Raw genomic sequence first — 19,097 nt, 5'->3', positions numbered from 1 at the left:
TGTCCTGTCGTTTATATCCCCTAGCTCCTGCCCATCCATCATGCAGTCCTAGTGAGCATGATATCTACCTTAGATTCAATCCCTCCATTCAGTGATCGGTGTTCTGGTTCACATCCCCCCTGTCAATATCGTTCCAACCCTCCCGGGGAGCAGTAATGAACTTTATGATTCTGACCCGCCTCCAGTGAATGTAGAAACTATCCCTCTTGTACACATCATCCCTGCACCAGGAGGATCGGGTCAACGCAAGCTCGCTTTTCCCTCGGAGGCTGGGTGGAACTCCAACTGGAGATCAGGGGCTGAGGCTGGTTGGTGATAAAGTTTAATGAGAACACAAAGGGAAAATTCTTCACTCAGATGTGGGTGTTGGGCCGAGCTGCCAACACGTGATGCATGCAAGTTTGAGGTCAACTGTTAAGAGAAGTTTGAATAGGTGCATGGATCGTAGGAGTATGGCGGGGTATGCTCCCAGTGCAGGTCGATAGGAGTGGTCAGTTTAAAGGATTTGACACAGATTAGATGGACCGAATGACCTGTTTCTGTGCTGTACTTTTCTATGGCGATAAGAATCTACGATCCAAAATGCTGAACCTCTGCCCCTGCACCAGCTCTTCGGTCACACATTCATCTGCTCTAACTTTCTCTTCCTACCCCCACTACCACACGGTACTGGGAGTCACCCGGAGATTACAACCCTTCAGGTCCCGCTCTTTAACTTCTTCTCTAAGTCTCTATATGCACAGTACAGGTCATCATCTCTTTTCTACCTGTCCATTGATACCGACGAGAACCATCACCTCCTGAATAAACACTGACAACCTTGAGAGATTTCTCTAACTGCTCGGAGACGTCCCTGACCCTGGCACCAGGGAGGGGACAGTCTGGTTTATGATGGTGCTGGTGATGTTCAACGATCACTTGTCGGAATCAAACAAATCACGAACTACTTTATGAATCACTCATTCTCAGCGAAACGATCACTGCAATCAAAATGCTGTTGCTTGCCATTCGGAGTTGAGTTTTCAGCCGCCAATTGGAATTGGGATTTTTTTTTCGGTGTGAACTGCAGTTTTGAAGCTGCGGGATGGTTGTGCGTGGCGCATACGGACCGAATCGAGGCGATGGGGCCCTGGCCGGAGAAGGCGGAATGAGACAATGTTGGGCCACTCCTGGAGCAGAATTGGAGGTGACAGAGCTGAGGCGAGACAAGCGGACGGAATGCAGAGTATTGCCTGACCTGGCTTTTACCCAGTGAGCCCCAGAACCGTTCTCAACTCCTCAGCTTCTCCTTCATTCTGAGGAAAGCAAAGCCAAACCATCCAGTCCCACCTCATCACAGAAAGGCCACATTCCGGACAACATCCCGGTGAATCTGCTCTACACTGTCAGGGAGGTTCATTGCTGCTACCTGGCATTGGCGGGGGGAGGGGGACCAGAGCACCAGGTCACAGATCACAGTGCAATCATGTTCTTCCGACAGCATGTCGACCAGAACTGCACACAGTAGTCCAGCGATGTGGGAAACCAAGCTGGTGCCTGACACCTCTTTGTTAATCTAATATATCTTTATTTTCTGTCAATAATTACCACACCAACCAGTAGACTCACTATTCTTAATTAAAAATTTCAGCGAGAGAACAGATAATGTTACAAATCGTTGGCATTAACATTGTCCTGAAAAGGGTTCTACCCAAATCGGCGTCTATTTCTTACCTCCCATCGACAGTCCAGTAGACCATTTTATATGTCTGTTTGGTTTTATATCTCGCTCTTTATTTCCCTTTTTAAATATTTGATATTTTCCTTTCCTTCGGCCCGGTGTGGAGATGAGGCTTTACCCACACGTACCCTCCACTCCCCCCCCCCCACAGTCGAGAATATTTCATGAATTATTTATATCATTTGCAGGCTTCCCATTAGCTGCTCTGATTGACAGTTTATTCTGACCCCTCTCTTCGCACTGGTGGGATGTCTTACAACTGGGTATTGTTTTCTTTTCAGCCAGTCATTCAGAGTGAAGGTGGATTGTGATTAAATGTCATCTGAATGTACAGACGCCTCACAGCCCGGAACGTGTTGTTTGTCCAATATTGATTAATCTGAGGATTAATGATATATCGATGGTGTTGGGCCTGGGGTTAGTTTGGCTGTCTGTACAGATGATGGAGTCTGTGGAAAAGGGGTTGCAATACTACCTATGTGGTAAGGTCTGAACAGGCAATGTTAACATCAATTGAAGAATGATCTTTGGACTGGGTTTTAAATTTTCTGAGTCTAAATCGAAATGTGTGTGTTTTTCAAAAGGAAACACGAGAAAATCTGCAGATGCTGGAAATTCAAGCAACACACACCGAATGCTGGTGGAACACAGCAGGCCAGGCAACATCTATAAGGAGAAGCACCGTCCACGTTTAGGACCGAGACCCTTCGTCAGGACTAACTGAAAGGAAAGATAGTGGACACTGCTTCTCCTTATAGATTCTGCCTGGCCTGCTGCGTTCCACCAGCTTTTTGGATGTGTGTCTTTTACTCGGACACATGGTGCGGATTATATTCACGTTACAGTGTATGAGAGTTTGCTGTCTAGTCTTCCTGTGCTTAAATATATCGGGCTTAGGCTGATATGGAGAGCAAATGTAAGTTGCATATAAAATTTTTAGAGGATAAATGTAAACAGGTCGTTAACTGGGCATGACTGTGGCTCTTCCAGGACTGTTCTGTTGAAAACTCATTGTCCTTTAGTACCGGTTGTTTCACTTACAGAGAGGCAGCTCTTTCAGTTTTATACAGATCGGATGTTGTTCCGACTTTGTTGCACTTTGACTCTGTAGTGGAGCATCCCCGACCACAGCTAGAGATGCATCGGAGGTTAACCAAGGCGAGATGTTTCTCGACATGCCGAGAGGAAAAAAAAGAGCCTTGCAATCTGGACTGGAATAATAGGGCGAGGACGTCACGTCAGACTAATTCTGTTTTAATGTGTTGTCGGGAATATACCAGCAGAGCTGATAATGTTTTCTGCCGACGCTTACAGAATATGGGTGGGAATATGGTCTTGGGGATTTTTGGACAAGTGGTCTTATCCAGGAGGTCCATCAAGGACATTTCCAGCTGTGGGAATAGATCTGAGATTACCAGAGGATAAACAAACTCTTGTGGTCGTGAGAGGGCGCCTGGTCATTTACGGCAGCCAGTATTATTTCCGTTTTGCCTAACTTTACAGTTGGTTCTAAAAACCCAGTTAGTGACCGGGTGGGCTCAGGGATATATATCCATAGATGCCCCCCACACTCAACCCCCTGCAGTGTGCGTGCCGTCACAACCGCTCAGCAGACGACGCCATTGCCATCACCCTCCACCTGGCCCTAACGCACCGGGACAAAAAGGACACATAAGTTCGGATGCTGTTCATAGACTTCAGTTCAGCATTCAACGCAATCACCCCTCAGAAACTGATTGGAAAACTGAGCCTATTGGGCCTGTAACCTCCCTCGGCAACTGGATCTTAGACTTCCTGTCTGGGAGACCTCAGTCAGTCCGGATCGGGAGCAACACCGTCACACTGAGCACGGGGGTCCCCCATGGTTATGTGCTCATTCCACTGCTGTTCACTCAGCTGACCCACGACTGTGCTGCAACACACGGCTCGAACCACGTCATCAAGTTCGCCGATGACACGACTGTACTGGGTCTCATCAGCAAGAACGAGTCAGCTTACAGAGAGGAGGTGCAGCGGCTAACGGACTGCTGCAGAGCCAACAACCTGTCTCTGAATGTGAACGAATCAAAGAGATAGCTGTTGACTTCAGGAGAGAAGTCACTTCTCTCAGGGAGCGACCACTTCCGGCTGACATCGACTGCTCTTCGGCAGAGGACGTTAAGAGCACCACATTTCTTGGTGTTCACCTGGCGGAGAATATTCACCTGGTCCGTCAACACCAGCTCCATAGCAAAGACAGCCCAGCAGCGTCTCTACCCTCTACGAAGGCTGAGGAAAGTACATCTCCCACGCCCCATCCTCATCACATTCTACAGTGTGAGCAGCTGTACCACTGCCTGGTCCGGAAATTGCACCATCTCGGATCGCAAGTCCCTGCAGCGGATAGTGAGGTCAGCTGAGAAGATCATCGGGGTCTCTCTTCCCGCCATCGTGGACTTTTACACTACACGCTGCATTCACAAAGGAAACAGCATTATAAACGACCCCATGCACCCCTCATTCAAACTCTTTTCCCTCCTGCCGTCTTTGAAAAGGCACCGAAGTATTTGGGCTCTCACGCCCGAACTTTATAACAGTTTCTTCCCCCAAGCTAGCAGATTCCTCAATACCCAGGCCTATTGTCCTGCTTATTATTTATTGTAATGCCTGCACTGTTCTGTGAAGTTTGAAAAATGGGCGGAAAATCCCAGATTAGGAAATATCCCGCACGATAGTTGGCCTTTCATTCCCGTCGTTGAGACGCCGGATAAGCCTGTAACACGTGGGACAGTTAAGAATGGTTCCTTGCTGTATATCAGTCCTCGGCAGGGGAATTCTAAAAACACCCGCACTTTTAGGGAAGGGACGGTAGCTCGGCCGTGATGTTCTGAACATTAGAGCAACAACTATAATTCTCATTGAAACCTACTGAATTGTTGAAGGACCACGATAAGCTGGACGTGGAGAGGATGTTTCTTATGGTGGGTGCGTCCAGAACTAAAGGGCACAGCCTCAAAATTGAGGGGCGACCTTTTAGACTGAGGTAAGGAGGATTTTGTTTTTAGCCAGAGTAACAAATCTGTGGAATGTTCAGCCGCAGACTGCGGTGGAGGCAAGTGTACGGGGTTGAGTGGGCTCCGGGACCAGCCGTGATGGAACGGCGGAGCAGACTCGCTGAGCTGAATGACGATTTCTGTTCCTATGTCGTATGGTTTTATGGTCTAACTAAATCCCGATGAAGGGATTGTTTGAGGGAAGTGCTTGTGATGCGGAAACCAAGTCCGCATCTAAATCCGCGAGTTCCGTTCACAGGGAGACGAGGTGAACTTCTAGTTCAACTTGGAATCCAACATTCATTCAGTGATCGGTACAGGATGGGAACGTTGAGGGACCTCGGGATTGAACGCAGTGACTCCCCAGTGTGGCTCAAAATGTCGTTTTCTTGTAAGAAGCCCAGAAGAGGGAGGAATTGTCCATGTTAACAATTAAATACGATGAACAACTTTCAATGGCGAAATATCGGGAACGAGGTGCAAGATGGGATAACGCATAAACAACACAGAGAGAATAACTGGGTGGTCCAGAAAGTAAGGAAGAAAGAAAAGAAAGTGGAGACAGAACGAGGTAAAACAAGGAATTAACAACCGAAATTGAAGTAAGTGAATACGAATAAGGGGGAAAGATGGAACTGATGCAACATGGACAGTCACAGACGGAGATCCAGACACATACACACACGGACACAGCCCCAGACATGTACGGACACAGATAAGACCTAAACGTATACAGGCACCGACACAGAAATAGACAGATACAGACACAGTCAGAGATGCAGATATTATACAGACACAGACTGAGACACTCACAGACACTGACAAGACAGTTACATATACAGGCACCGACACAGACACAAACAGAAACTTAGACCCAGACATATACTGATACACAAAAACACACATCCGCACCAACACACACACACACACACACACACACACACACACACACACACACACACACACACACACACACACACACACACACACACACACGAACACACACACAAGAGATTGCACGTCATTCATGGAAGAGCAATTTTTATTTATATAGCAGAGTGGCGTAGCGGAAGCGTGCTGGGCCCATAACCCAGAGGTCGATAGATTGAAACCATCCTCTGCTATGTTAACTGCTGTCGACATCAATTTTCTGTCAGTGCGCTTTAAGACACGAGGCCAACCCTTCATTGGTAGCTGCAAGGAAATCTACTGGCTTTCGGATGGAATGTTCTTTAATCTATTATCCTTTTTTTCACTTTTTGCGGAAGATTTGTTTGGCTGGAAAGATTAAACCATTGTGCATTGAGGTATCCTAATGTCATCGATTCTCTGTGGAATGAAGCCGCGTCCTGTATAAAAACAGAAGAGCGCTGGAAACACGCAGTGGGTAGGCATCATTTACAGAAAGGAGAACAAATTTAAGGTTACCTAAAAGTGCGGGTGTTTTGAGAATTCCCCTACTGAGGAATGATATACAGCAAGAAACCATTCTTAACTGTTCCACGTGTTACAGGCTTATCCCGCCGACTCAAAGACGCCAATAAAAAGGCCAACCATCCTGCGGTAAATTTCTTCATCTGTTATTTTCCGCCCAGTTTTCAAACTGTCTGAGACCCTGATCAAAAAGATTGGAAGGTGAAATATAGAGAATTGAAGTCGGAGTAGGCTATTCGACTTTTCGAGAAAATTCCGCCATTTATTTCGATCCTGGTCGCTCACATAGCTTCAGTTTATTTTCTCGATCACTACGCACGCCCTTTGATCACTTCTGTGGTTGACGTTATGTCGGACCTCTCCTCGATTTATTCTCACTCTGAAGAGCTGAGTCTGGGAGAAAAGGACCGTTAACTGTCTGACGGTCCTGCAGTACTGACCTGTAGAATTTACGGAATTTACGGCAAAGAGCATCAACAGGCTTTCTAAATCAGAGTATTCGCTTAAAAGTCCAAAGTAAAGGCGGATGAAGTAAATATTTCACCAAACACAAGACTGCGCATTGCTCCTGAATAGAAATGGGATTTTTTGGGAAATTCGCATCAAAGCCAAATTAAAGAGAGAATATTTAAATCGGAAATCACTTGTTACATTCAGACTGAAGCGGAATGATCATTAACTACCCAAATTAGCATTGTTCTCTGCAGTCGGGAATGCCGTCAACCGAGTCGTGAGGATGTCAATTTGTGGATTTATTTAACCTGCACGCTGACGTAAACGAAACATCCGGACTCCTGAGTCGGAAAGTGACTCGGAGAGACACAGTTAGGTCAATAAATCAGCCAGCTGCCGCGTTGAGGCCATTGAAGGCCTGGCAGTTGTGTTACAGCGAGCTGCCACCAGAGGGCACAGAGAAGCAGGGTTTTGAGTTATATCCACCAGCCACCAGAGGGCACTGAGAAGCTGAGTTTTGTGTTATATCCACCTGCCACCAGAGGAGGAGCTGGATCCGATGTTACCGCCGCAACATATCGTGATCAGAAGCACGAAGATTCCAATGTGGTCATCAGCAGCAGGTGAAAAGGTGATGGCCGACATTTTAGACGGAGGTAAGGAGGATCTTGTTTTTAGCCAGAGTAACAAATCTGTGGAATGTTCTGCCGCAGGCTGCGTTGGAGGCAAGTGTTGAGTGGGTTGAGTGGGACCCGGGACCAGCCGTGATGGAACGGCGGAGCAGACTCGCTGAGCTGAATGACGATTTCTGTTCCTATGTCGTATGGTTTTATGGTCTAACTAAATCCCGTTGAAGGGATTGTTTGAGGGAAGTGCTTGCGATGCGGAAACGAAGTCAGCATCTAAATCCGCGAGTTCCGTTCACAGGGAGACGAGGTGAACTTCTGGTTCAACTTGGAATACAACATTCATTCAGTGATCAGGGCAGGATGGGAACGTTGAGGGAACTCGGGATTGAACGCAGTGACTCCCCAGTGTGGCTCAAAATGTCGTTTTCTTGTAAGAAGCCACAGAAGAGGGAGGAATTGTCCATGTTAACAATTAAATACGATGAACAACTTTCAATGGCGAAATATCGGGAACGAGGTGCAAGATGGGATAACGCATAAACAACACAGAGAGAATAACTGGGTGGTCCAGAAAGTAAGGAAGAAAGAAAAGAAAGTGGAGACAGAACGAGGTAAAACAAGGAATTAACAACCGAAATTGAAGTAAGTGAATGCGAATAAGGGGGAAAGATGGAACTGATGCAACATGGACAGACACAGACGGAGACCCAGACATATACACACACAGACACAGCCCCAGACATGTACGGACACCGATAAGACCTAAACGTATACAGGCACAGACACAGAAATAGACAGATACAGACACAGTCAGAGATGCAGATATTATACAGACACAGACTGAGACACTCACAGACACTGACAAGACAGTTACATATACAGGCACCGACACAGACACAAACAGAAACTTAGACCCAGACATATACTGATACACAAAAACACACATCCGCACCAACACACACACACACACACACACACACACACACACACACACACACACACACACACACACACACACACACACACACACACACACGCACACACACACACACACACGAACACACGCACAAGAGATTGCACGTCATTCATGGAAGAGCAATTTTTATTTATATAGCAGAGTGGCGTAGCGGAAGCGTGCTGGGCCCATAACCCAGAGGTCGATAGATTGAAACCATCCTCTGCTATGTTAACTGCTGTCGACATCAATTTTCTGTCAGTGCGCTTTAAGACACGAGGCCAACCCGTCATTGGTAGCTGCAAGGAAATCTACTGGCTTTCGGCTGGAATGTTCTTTAATCTATTATCCTTTTTTTCACTTTTTGCGGAAGATTTGTTTGGCTGGAAAGATTAAACCATTGTGCATTGAGGTATCCTAATGTCATCTATTCTCTGTGGAATGAAGCCGCGTCCTGTATAAAAACAGAAGAGCGCTGGAAACAGGCAGTGGGTAGGCGACATTTACAGAAAGGAGAACAAATTTAAGGTTACCTAAAAGTGCGGGTGTTTTGAGAATTCCCCTACTGAGGAATGATATACAGCAAGAAACCATTTTTAACTGTTCCACGTGTTACAGGCTTATTCCGCCGACTCAAAGACGCCAATAAAAAGGCCAACCATCCTGCGGTAAATTTCTTCATCTGTTATTTTCCGCCCAGTTTTCAAACCTCACAAAAGCAGAGTTGGAATGCTGGGTTTGAACCCTGAACTTCACACATGCGCTCCTCCACTGAGCTACGTCCCCAGTGGCAATTGAACGATGATATCTTCTGTCTGAGACCCTGATCAAAAAAATTGGAAGGTGAAATATAGAGAATTGAAGTCGGAGTAGGCTATTCGGCTTTTCGAGAAAATTCCGCCATTCACTTCGATCCTGGTCGCTCACCTAACTTCAGTTTCTTTTCCCGATCACTACGCACGCCCTTTGATCACTTCTGTGGTTGACGTTATGTCGGACCTCTCCTCGATTTATCCTCACTCTGAGGAGCTGAGTCTGGGAGAAAAGGAGCGTTAACTGTCTGACGTCCTGCAGTACTGACCTGTAGAATTTACGGAATTTACGGCAAAGAGCATCAACAGGCTTTCTAAATCAGTGTATTCGCTTAAAAGTCCAAAGTAAAGGCTGATGAAGTAAATATTTCACCAAACACAAGACTGCGCATTACTCCTGAATAGAAACAGGAATTTTAGGGAAATTCGCATCAACGCCAAATTAAAGAGAGAATATTTAAATCGGAAATCACTTGTTACATTCAGACTGAAGCGGAATGATCATTAACTACCCAAATTAACATTTTTCTCTGCAGTCGGGAATGCCGTCAACCGAGTCGTGAGGATGTCAATTTGTGGATTTATTTAGCCTGCACGATGACGTAAACGAAACATCCGGACTCCTGAGTCGGAAAGTGACGCGGAGAGACACAGTTAGGTCAATAAATCAGCCAGCTACCGCGTTGAGGCCATTCAAGGCCTGGCAGTTGTGTTACAGCCACCAGCTACCAGAGGGCACTGAGAAGCTGGGTTTTGAGTTATATCCACCAGCCACCAGAGGGCACTGAGAAGCTGGGTTTTGAGTTATATCCACCTGCCACCAGAGGGCACTGAGAAGCTGAGTTTTGTGTTATATCCACCTGCCACCAGAGGGCACTGAGGAGCTGGATCCGATGTTACCGCCGCAACATATCGTGATCAGAAGCACAAAGATTCCAATGTGGTCATCAGCAGCAGGTGAAAAGGTGATGGCCGACATTTTAGACGGAGGTAAGGAGGATCTTGTTTTTAGCCAGAGTAACAAATCTGTGGAATGTTCAGCCGCAGACTGCGTTGGAGGCACGTGTTGAGTGGGTTGAGTGGGACCCGGGACCAGCCGTGATGGAACGGCGGAGCAGACTCGCTCAGCTGAATGACGATTTCTGTTCCTATGTCGTATGGTTTTCTGGTCTATCTAAATCCCGATGAAGGGATTGTTTGAGGGACGTGCTTGCGATGCGGAAACCAAGTCAGCATCTAAATCCGCGAGGTCCGTTCACAGGGAGACGCGGTGAACTTCTGGTTCAACTTGGAATCCAACATTCATTCAGTGATCGGGACAGGGTGGGAACGTTAATGAACCTCGGAATTGAACGCAGTGACTCCCCAGTGTGACTCAAAATGTCGTTTTCTTGTAAGAAGCCCCACAAGAGGGATGAATTGTCCATGTCAAAAATTAAATAAGGTAAACCACATTCACTGACAAAATATCGGGCTGCAAGATGGGATAAAGCATGAACGACACAGAGAGAATAACTGGGTGATCCAGAAAATAAGGAAGAAAGAAAAGAAAGTGGAGACAGAACGAGTTAAAACAAGGAATTATCAACCGAAAGTGAAGTAAGAGGGTGTGAATAAGGGGGAAAGATGGAATTTTTGCAACATGGACAGACACAGATGGAAACCCAGACACATACAGACACAGACCCAGACCCAGACATATACACACACAGACACGGACCCAGACATGTACAGACACAGATAAGAACTAAACATCTACAGGCACTGACACAGACACAAACAGAGACACAGACATTATATAGACACAGAGACACAGACGCAGACTGAGACATGCACTGACATTGACAAGACAAAGACATATACAGGCACCGACACACACACACACACACACACACACACACACACACACACACACACACACACACACACACACACACACACACACACACACAGACAGAAACATAGACGCAGGCATATACAGATATGCAAAACCACACATCTACACCAAGACACACGCGCAAACACACACAAAATGATACACACACACACACACGCAAGAGATTGTACATCATTCATGGAAGAACAATGTCGTTATTTTCATAGCAGAGTGGCGCAGCGGAAGCGTGCTGGGCCCATAACCCAGAGGTCGATGGATCGAAACCATCCTCTGCTATGTCAGCTGCTGCCAACAACAATTTTCCGTCAGTGCGCTATACAACCTAAGGCCTTCCCATCATTGGTAGATTCACTGGCTTTCGGCTGCAATATTCTTTAATTTGTTATCTTTTTTTCACTTTTGCGGAGGTTTCTGTTTAGCTGGAAAGGTTAACCAATTGTTCGTTGAGGTATCCTAATGTCATCTAATCTCCGCAGAATAAAGCAGTTCGTCACAACCAAGAAAGAGAGAAAATAATCAACACGCAAAAAATGTTGGAAGAACTTAGCAGGCCAGGCGGCATCTGTGGAACAGAGCACACTCGACTTTTCCGGCCGAGACCCTTCATCAGGACTGGAGAAAAAGATGAGAGGACCTTGCATAGGAATCTGTCTCTCTTTCTCCCGCTCTCTCTCTCCCTCTCTCTCTCTCTCTCTCTCTCTCTCTCTCTCTCTCTCTCTCTCTCTCTCTCTCTCTCTCTCTCTCTCTCTCTCTCTCTCTCTCTCTCTCTCTCTCTCTCTCTCTCTCTCTCTCTCTCTCTCTCTCTCTCTCTCTCTCTCTCGCTCTCTGTTGGAAATCTTTTCCTGCATCGATTACTCAGACAATAAATCCTCTGGGGAATGCCCCTCATCACATTCCAGAATCAGACACAAATGGGAGCGTCTCCTCAGGCCAGTTCTCGATGAAGAAGTAGCTGAACCTGAAAGGATTCCTGAGTCCTCTCCGGTCACAGATGAAGAAATGTATGTCTGAAAGGGCCGGTTTCGCAGTCCCCGAACAAATATCGGTTTGATCCCGTGAGACCTCAAATGACAGAACGCACTTTCGTGCTGGTTTCTCCTCATGGTTAGTATACCCGCCCGTCGCGGAACAGACGGGGTCACATCTCCGCGACGAGGAATTAATTTTGCTGTTTCCATATTAAATGTGGTTTCAAACCGGATTTTCATGGGGTAAAAACGATCAGTTCACTGGTGATGTGGAACAGTCCGGGCTGCAGTGATCCCGGGAAGGGAGAATCTCCCGATAGGTGTTCTGCTTCTTCAGATATCCTCTCAGCGACTCTGTGTAACTGCGCCATTCAGTGACAGAGTCCAATGTTCGCTAAAATATTGCATCACCCACCTCTGCTATACTTTAAGTTTTTAGCAAAGGCGAGTCTGATGCTCATTTAAGGACTACGGTTCACCGAGCTAGAGAGGAGGAAGAGAGGGAAACTGACGCCTTGGCCCAGTTCAGGCCGCCGTGCAGAGACAGAGTGAAATTCCCTGCTCCAACTGCGCGCCCACAGCTCAGGGTGAAAGGTCATCGACCTGAAACGTGAACTCTGATTCCACCTCCGCAGACGCTGTCTGATCTGTGGAATATTTCCGGTAGTTTCAGATTTTACTTCCGCTATTGTCCTGTTCTCTCAAACCCGGGATCGATACGCTCCCCATAGGCTCTGGGACACAGTGACCAAGTTCCACGTAAAATGCCCTTCTTCCTGACCTGCCCAGTTGTGAGGAGTGTGCAGTCCTTGCCGAATCGTTTGCAGATGCGCTATGAATTTATTGGGAATATCATGCGAAGCTTCTAATTTCGACAAAAATTTCTTCCTGACCTTTTCTTTTCATAGTGTCAACGGCAAACTCATGGAAATCATTCACGCAGATTGTGAAAAGCCGGGTCCTAGCACAGATTACTAGTCAACATCTTCCAGAGAAGAAATGGGCCATTTAATCCTTCTTTCACTCCCAATCGCTGAGCGCTTCGTCTCTTAACCGGAATGTTGGTGGTTCCAGACCACACAGGGTGTTTGATGATTCAGCAGCTTTTTCGGGGCATTTCATTGACCGCTGGGATAGGCTGTTCTGTCCGGGGGAAGGGCGGCGGAATGGTGTGGGGTGAGGGGACGGAGGGTGATGCTCCATTTCTGCTGCCGTACAGAGTTCAGTGGGGATTAAAATTGTTTTATTCTCGTCACGTACTCAGGTACAATATGTGACAAAATGCTTCTCTTTCAGAGACATCATATCATTACACAGTGCTATGAGAGAGTAATGAGATGGGATGATCGCACTGAATGGTGGTACAGATTCGGGCCGAGTGACTGTGACGTCAGCCATTGTCTGGGTTGCACTGCTCAAGTGTCATATGCAGGAAGGATTGGACCTAAACACTTTCACATTTTAAGTGGGGATGTAGCTCAGTTGAAGAGCGCATGCTTCGCATTTATGAGGTCCCGGGTTCAATCCCCGGCATCACTACGCGAGTGAACATTGAATTTTGAACAACGCCAAAGGTCAAAGGAATCATCAGGTTTGCTTTGGCACACTGGTGTAACAACGAATGAGTCTTAACGTGGCTGACCGCTCATTACCGCAAATAAATAAGAGGGTGGACCACCAAAGCCGCCACAGTATAAACACAAATAAATTCACCGGTGTGTCCACCTCCCGAGGAGACTGAAGCCAGTGAGACTTTCCCTGCCACTATTCTAACATAGTTTTTATTTTAACATGAGCACAAAACACTGTTATTTTAGATATCTTATTTTACAAGAGATCTAACCACTTTCTAAACCGTCTGGTACGAGAATGGCAAGGCATCTGACTGCAAAAGGATAGATATTTTCACCAGTGATTTGCGGTCCTTTCAGACCTGACGGAACTCTGACCTTCATTCGATCATATGGACGGATTGGCAGGTGAACGCGACTCGGGATTGGTAAAATAAATCTCGTAGTGGGTGTATACTCCGCTGCATCTCAGACTGCCGTCGCTGCTCGTTACGGCGAAGACTGACCAAAGTAACATAGACAAAGTGGAGGAGAATTTCAGCGGGCCAGGCGGCATCCCCGCCGGAAACATCAACTGTTTACTCCTCCCCATAGATGCTGTCTGACCTGCTGATTTGCTCCGGCATTCTGTGTTCTGGATTTACAGCATCTGCAGAATCTCCTGTGTTTATAACCTAAATATCAGCCGCAGACAAAGAGAAGGAAGGCGAGGAGACACAGAGGGAGAGAACCAGTGTGGCTGACTGCGGGGCCGCAGGAATAGGGTCAGAATGATAATGGAAAACACATCGTTGCTGAAATGTCGAGAACGGGATATCCTGCTGGGTCGGAGCACAGAGACCGGATAATAACCTGATGGGGTAGAAAGCGATGAAGAGGGAAAGGAGGACGGGGAGGAAAGTAAAAGCGTAAGAGAGACACGAGGGATATTGGACAGGGAAAATTATCCAACGAACAAAACAATAGATAATCGGGGGAAAGCGGCAAAATTAACAAATAAAAAGACAGGAGAAGAACAGAGATATTTACCTATCAGCAGAATGGCGCGGCGGGAATGTGCTGGGCCCGTTATCCAGAGGCTGGCAGATCCAAACCATCATCTGCTATTCTTCAGCAGAATATTTTACCGCAAATCGCCGTCACCTCACCGTGTACACAACACACATTTCACCAAAAAATAAAAACTGGTCCTTCCAAAGTAAGTTTCCGTCCACTCACTATAGCATTTCCTGAGATTCGCTGAGAATTTAGCGGGTTAAACGACAATTCCTGTCGTGCTCAGCGATTGCCCAACACATCTTGTTCTCCGCTGCATAAACCTGTGTCTGGTATTGAACTGATTGAACAAAGAATACTGGAAACACTCAGCATCTCAAGAACATTTGTGAGTGATGAAGCCGGATTCACCTTTCTGATCGTGACAATGGTGAGAGAAGAAGATAGCTTTCAGTTTCAAAGAAAGTGACGTTGGGTGGGAAGAGAAAAGGAGAGTCATCTCTGATAGTGCGAGACCAGTACACGATGTCGGTAAGACAATCGGAAAGAGAAACACTGGTCCAAAATGGCAGACGAACGACGGGCAGAAATGCTTATTTCGCAGAGAAAGAAGTAATGTGGCTGAGTGATTCCAGGCCGAAACGTTTGTGAGACAAGTGCGGAAAAACAGGTACAACACACGGCGATCGCCGGGAATCGAATCCGGGTGAGCTGCTTGAAAGGCAGCTATTCTCATCCCTATACCATTATCGCTCCATGTGACTTCACGGACCCCGAGCTGCTCTCTGTCGGATCAATCCTCACTCTGCAGTAGGTATTATTGCGGCCAGTTGACATCGCCAGCCTCAAACAGAGGGAGTTATACAACAACCAACGAGTATTCACCAGCGATCGTACTGAGTGAGGGCCGAACTCTCAGAGAGTCGGAAGAGCTGCAAATGCTGCCTGCCTCACACATCAGCCAATGATAAAACAAATCCTGATCGTGAATGTTCTTTAGAAAAGCCGATGTATGTGTACCAGGGTGATTGATAAGTTCGTGGCCTACAGCAGAAGGAGATGAGTTATACAGCTTTCGTGACATGCACAAGTAAGACAATTCTTTGAGTGATTATTCAGTATGTTTGAATTTAATAACTCATCAGGGGTGATTGACGTTAGTGGCTTAAGGTAGGAAATGAATTATTAACTCTCGTTTCGTGCGCAAGAAGGCCATCACATTGAGTGATTATGCAGAAAGTTTGAAGTTAATAACATCCTCTTCCTACGTCGGCCACGAATTTATCAATCACCCGATGAGCTATTATCTTGAAACTTTCTGAACAATCACTCAGAGAGTTGAACAGCGTGTGCATGCAGCGAGAGCTGTGTAACTCATCATCTACATGAGGCCACGAACTTATCAATCACCATTGCTTTGGACGCTTTCTGGAGGTCCAAGATCCGTATGCTCCACGACCTCTGGATTAAAGATGTAAATGTAGGAGGGGACTATGTTGAAAAATAATTGTGTTAGATTTTTAAAAACTGACTCTTTCTACCTTAGGGCACGAACGTATCAATCACCTCTTGGTAGGTGATCGATAGGTTCGTGCCCTAAGGTTGAAGGAGTCAGTTAGGAATAAATAAAATAATAACCAACAACCACTTTGCAGGATTATAATGAAATTCTCTTCTTAGTCGCTAGAAGATTGGGGAGCAGTTCTGCCGATAAATCCCACAGAAATGTCGTGTAGATAGGGTTACAACGATCGAACATTTCAACTTCTGCAATATAACCAGATCTTTTTTTTTTTGTGCAAGATAAGAAATGGAATTTCTGAAGTGCATCCGGGACAGTATTTTTGTTCCAGGCCATCGATAGTCCTACTAGTGTTGGCAATGGAACTAGGTAAGAAATTTACTCTGTAACTTGGTAAGTAATCAAAACTCGCACTTTACTGTCTCTGCATAAATGGCAACGTAACTATGTCAACACCGGGCCAATAACTGTTCACTCTGCACCAATACTCACTCAGACTACTTTTCCCAACTATCTCACCAAGTTAACGCAGCTCAGTTGGCGACGTGACCGATCCTTCCTTCTCCCAGTCACTGACTTGGGGGATCTTCCTTGCGATGGTGGGTTTCAGGAAAGAGTTAACGCTGCTAGCACATTCGAAGTTTCCACGTCTATATTCATATTTTCCAATTCAATTGTCCCATTCGAGAGTCATTGGCCGTAGGTCATCTGATTGGCTTGAATTCTCCCTTTTGTTAGCTCTGCTCCAGGCCAGCATCCATTTATTTCCCTCTTCCCATTAAGCGTGAATTAGTAATTTATGGCTCTTTGTCCCCCTTTAGAAACCAGTTTAAATAACTCCAGACACACCAACATTCACCACCAACACCAACATTCACACATTTGCATGTAATATTATATCAAAAACACCTCGCAAATAACTTCGAATTTGGAAAATATCTCTTAACCCACAAATCACCTGAAGCAACTTAGTGTTTGCTTTAAAACACAGAAATCTTCCTCTCACAAAATGGAAAATGTAAAGCGTTTCCACAAAATGACATCTTCATTTCCAAGCACATGGCTGGTACCAAGACACTTGATCTGTCTACTTGCACTGTCCTTGAGCCATTCGAGTTCGATGTTATCTTACATATTTTAAATCCTCCGTGGCCAACATCTCCTCTTTTTCGATCCACAGAAAATCCTGGGAATCACATTACTGTTAATATGTTTCAGTGAATAAGGCACAAAAGGAACAACAGCATTCATGACGATATCAAAAATACAGATCAGGATTTAAAAATATCCGAACAAAAACATGAAGAAACGTGATAAGTGTACCCTATTACATACCATACTGTATATCGGTTATTTAACAGGAACTAGTATTGTTGGTATTTGGAGTTTAGGAAAAAACGGTACATGGATCTTAGAAAAATAGAGGCCTCTGCGTAAACCTCGGTACTTTCTGAAGTAAGTACCTGTTCAGTGCAACATGCGGGCCGAAGGAACTTTGCTGTGCTGTAAGTTTGATATTTTTCTATATTGAAACGGAATTTAACTGTATGATATCAAACAGAATCAGCAAAAATATATGTGTAAAGGCACAGTGCTTGCAAACACTGAAGTTAGTAAAGTTGCCCTACAAACACAGACTGGGGAAAATACCATGGGTAGCCACTAGAACAAAGAGCAAAGCAATGACAACATGTGAAGTAATACACATCGAAGGACGTAAATTAAGATTTGAACCCCAGTTCCAAACTTTATTCCAAAAGGGATGGATTCTGCAAAACATCCTTGGCTAAACCGATGTGATATCTAATAGTCTTTGATGACACATCCCACTGTTTAACTTGGTAAATAACTCTCTCTCACTCTACCGTAATATAAATTATAGGGGGAAGAACACTGGAACACTTGTAGTCGTGGCCGAGTGGTTAAGGCGATGGACTAGAAATCCATTGGGGTTTCCCCACGCAGGTTCGAATCCTGCCGACTACGTGTTTATGATTTTTACGGTTTTGATTCCCTGATCCCTCCCACGGATAGAGATTGTAAAAAAAAACAGTCGAAACACCGATCTCTGTTCCCGTCTGCAAAACCAGTAAGATCCCCTGTGTTCAGGTGGCCTCTGTTCGGCTGTTATACGAAATGTTGGTGGTTCCAACCAATCCAGAGGCGCTGTTGATCCTGTGGCCTTTCCTGTCCGTTTTGTGCGCTCCGTGCTGTCCCTAATACAGTCATTAACAAAGACATATATTTCCACATACAGAAAACAGAACACTACCACGACCTGTCTTGCTTACATTCATGTTGCAATAGACTGAATATCTTGCACATGGACGATCAAACCAGCAGACACTCTGACAGGGCACCAATGTATTTCATGTTTAAATTTATGTTATCGCCACTTGAACCAGAGGGATAAATTCACTCAACTTCACTCACACCAACACTAAATGTTTCCACAACTGACTTTCAAACTGGACATTTCATGCAGTCGACATTTTTGCTTTGTTATTATTATTATGACTTTCTCAGCTCAAGCTGGTAAAACCTGAAGTCCGGGCGGACTGTCGCACACTCATTCCTCAATGCCTACGGACTGCCGACAATTGTAGTGGCGTATAGTATAGTGGCTTTCAGGAGATGTACAGAAATATTGGTTTGCTGTCCTAACTGTTTAATAGTATTGTGCAGTGACTATGAAATTATAGTCATCGTTGATATTACCATTGGGACAATCTACACACTGTTCATGCTCGATAGTCTTTCAAATTCAACATATTTAAGGTGCTTTTTACTTGTTAATTGTTGTACGTTATGCATGTTTGCAATGACTATATCGATTATGTACGTTGTTACTGTTCTTTCATCTTGTAAATATCCAGAGGGTTATTATGGATTGTCCTGTCTGTAATAATGGATCAAACAAAAATTTATCTGTAGGATTCTAAATCTAAACTAGAACAGGTTTGTATTTATAGTAAGGTGTTGTGTCTTTTATGAGTTTGTATTTTAAAGCAAGATTTTGGTGACTGATTTTGGTCCCTGTGTAAGTAATCAGATTGGGTTAAACTGTTGCTCAATCCTGTAATGTGTTGGATTATTCATTTTCGGCAT

The 19,097-nt window shown here is 45.4% G+C and overlaps 2 non-coding genes across 2 annotated transcripts; both read left to right on the top strand.

The window, feature by feature from the left end:
* The first annotated feature begins 11,136 nt into the window (after window positions 1-11,136).
* Window positions 11,137-11,208, top strand: trnam-cau (transfer RNA methionine (anticodon CAU)). Its single transcript has one exon. It is a non-coding gene; the product is annotated as a tRNA-Met (tRNA).
* Window positions 11,209-17,893: 6,685 nt separating this feature from the next.
* Window positions 17,894-17,975, top strand: trnas-aga (transfer RNA serine (anticodon AGA)). The gene has a single exon. It is a non-coding gene; the product is annotated as a tRNA-Ser (tRNA).
* Window positions 17,976-19,097: the final 1,122 nt, after the last annotated feature.

Source organism: Hypanus sabinus, unplaced genomic scaffold, assembly GCF_030144855.1.
Source record: "Hypanus sabinus isolate sHypSab1 unplaced genomic scaffold, sHypSab1.hap1 scaffold_734, whole genome shotgun sequence".
In the NCBI taxonomy this organism is placed as follows: domain Eukaryota; kingdom Metazoa; phylum Chordata; class Chondrichthyes; order Myliobatiformes; family Dasyatidae; genus Hypanus; species Hypanus sabinus.
The sequence above is the reverse complement of the archived record's forward strand: the minus strand, read 5'-3'. Positions and strand labels throughout refer to the sequence as shown.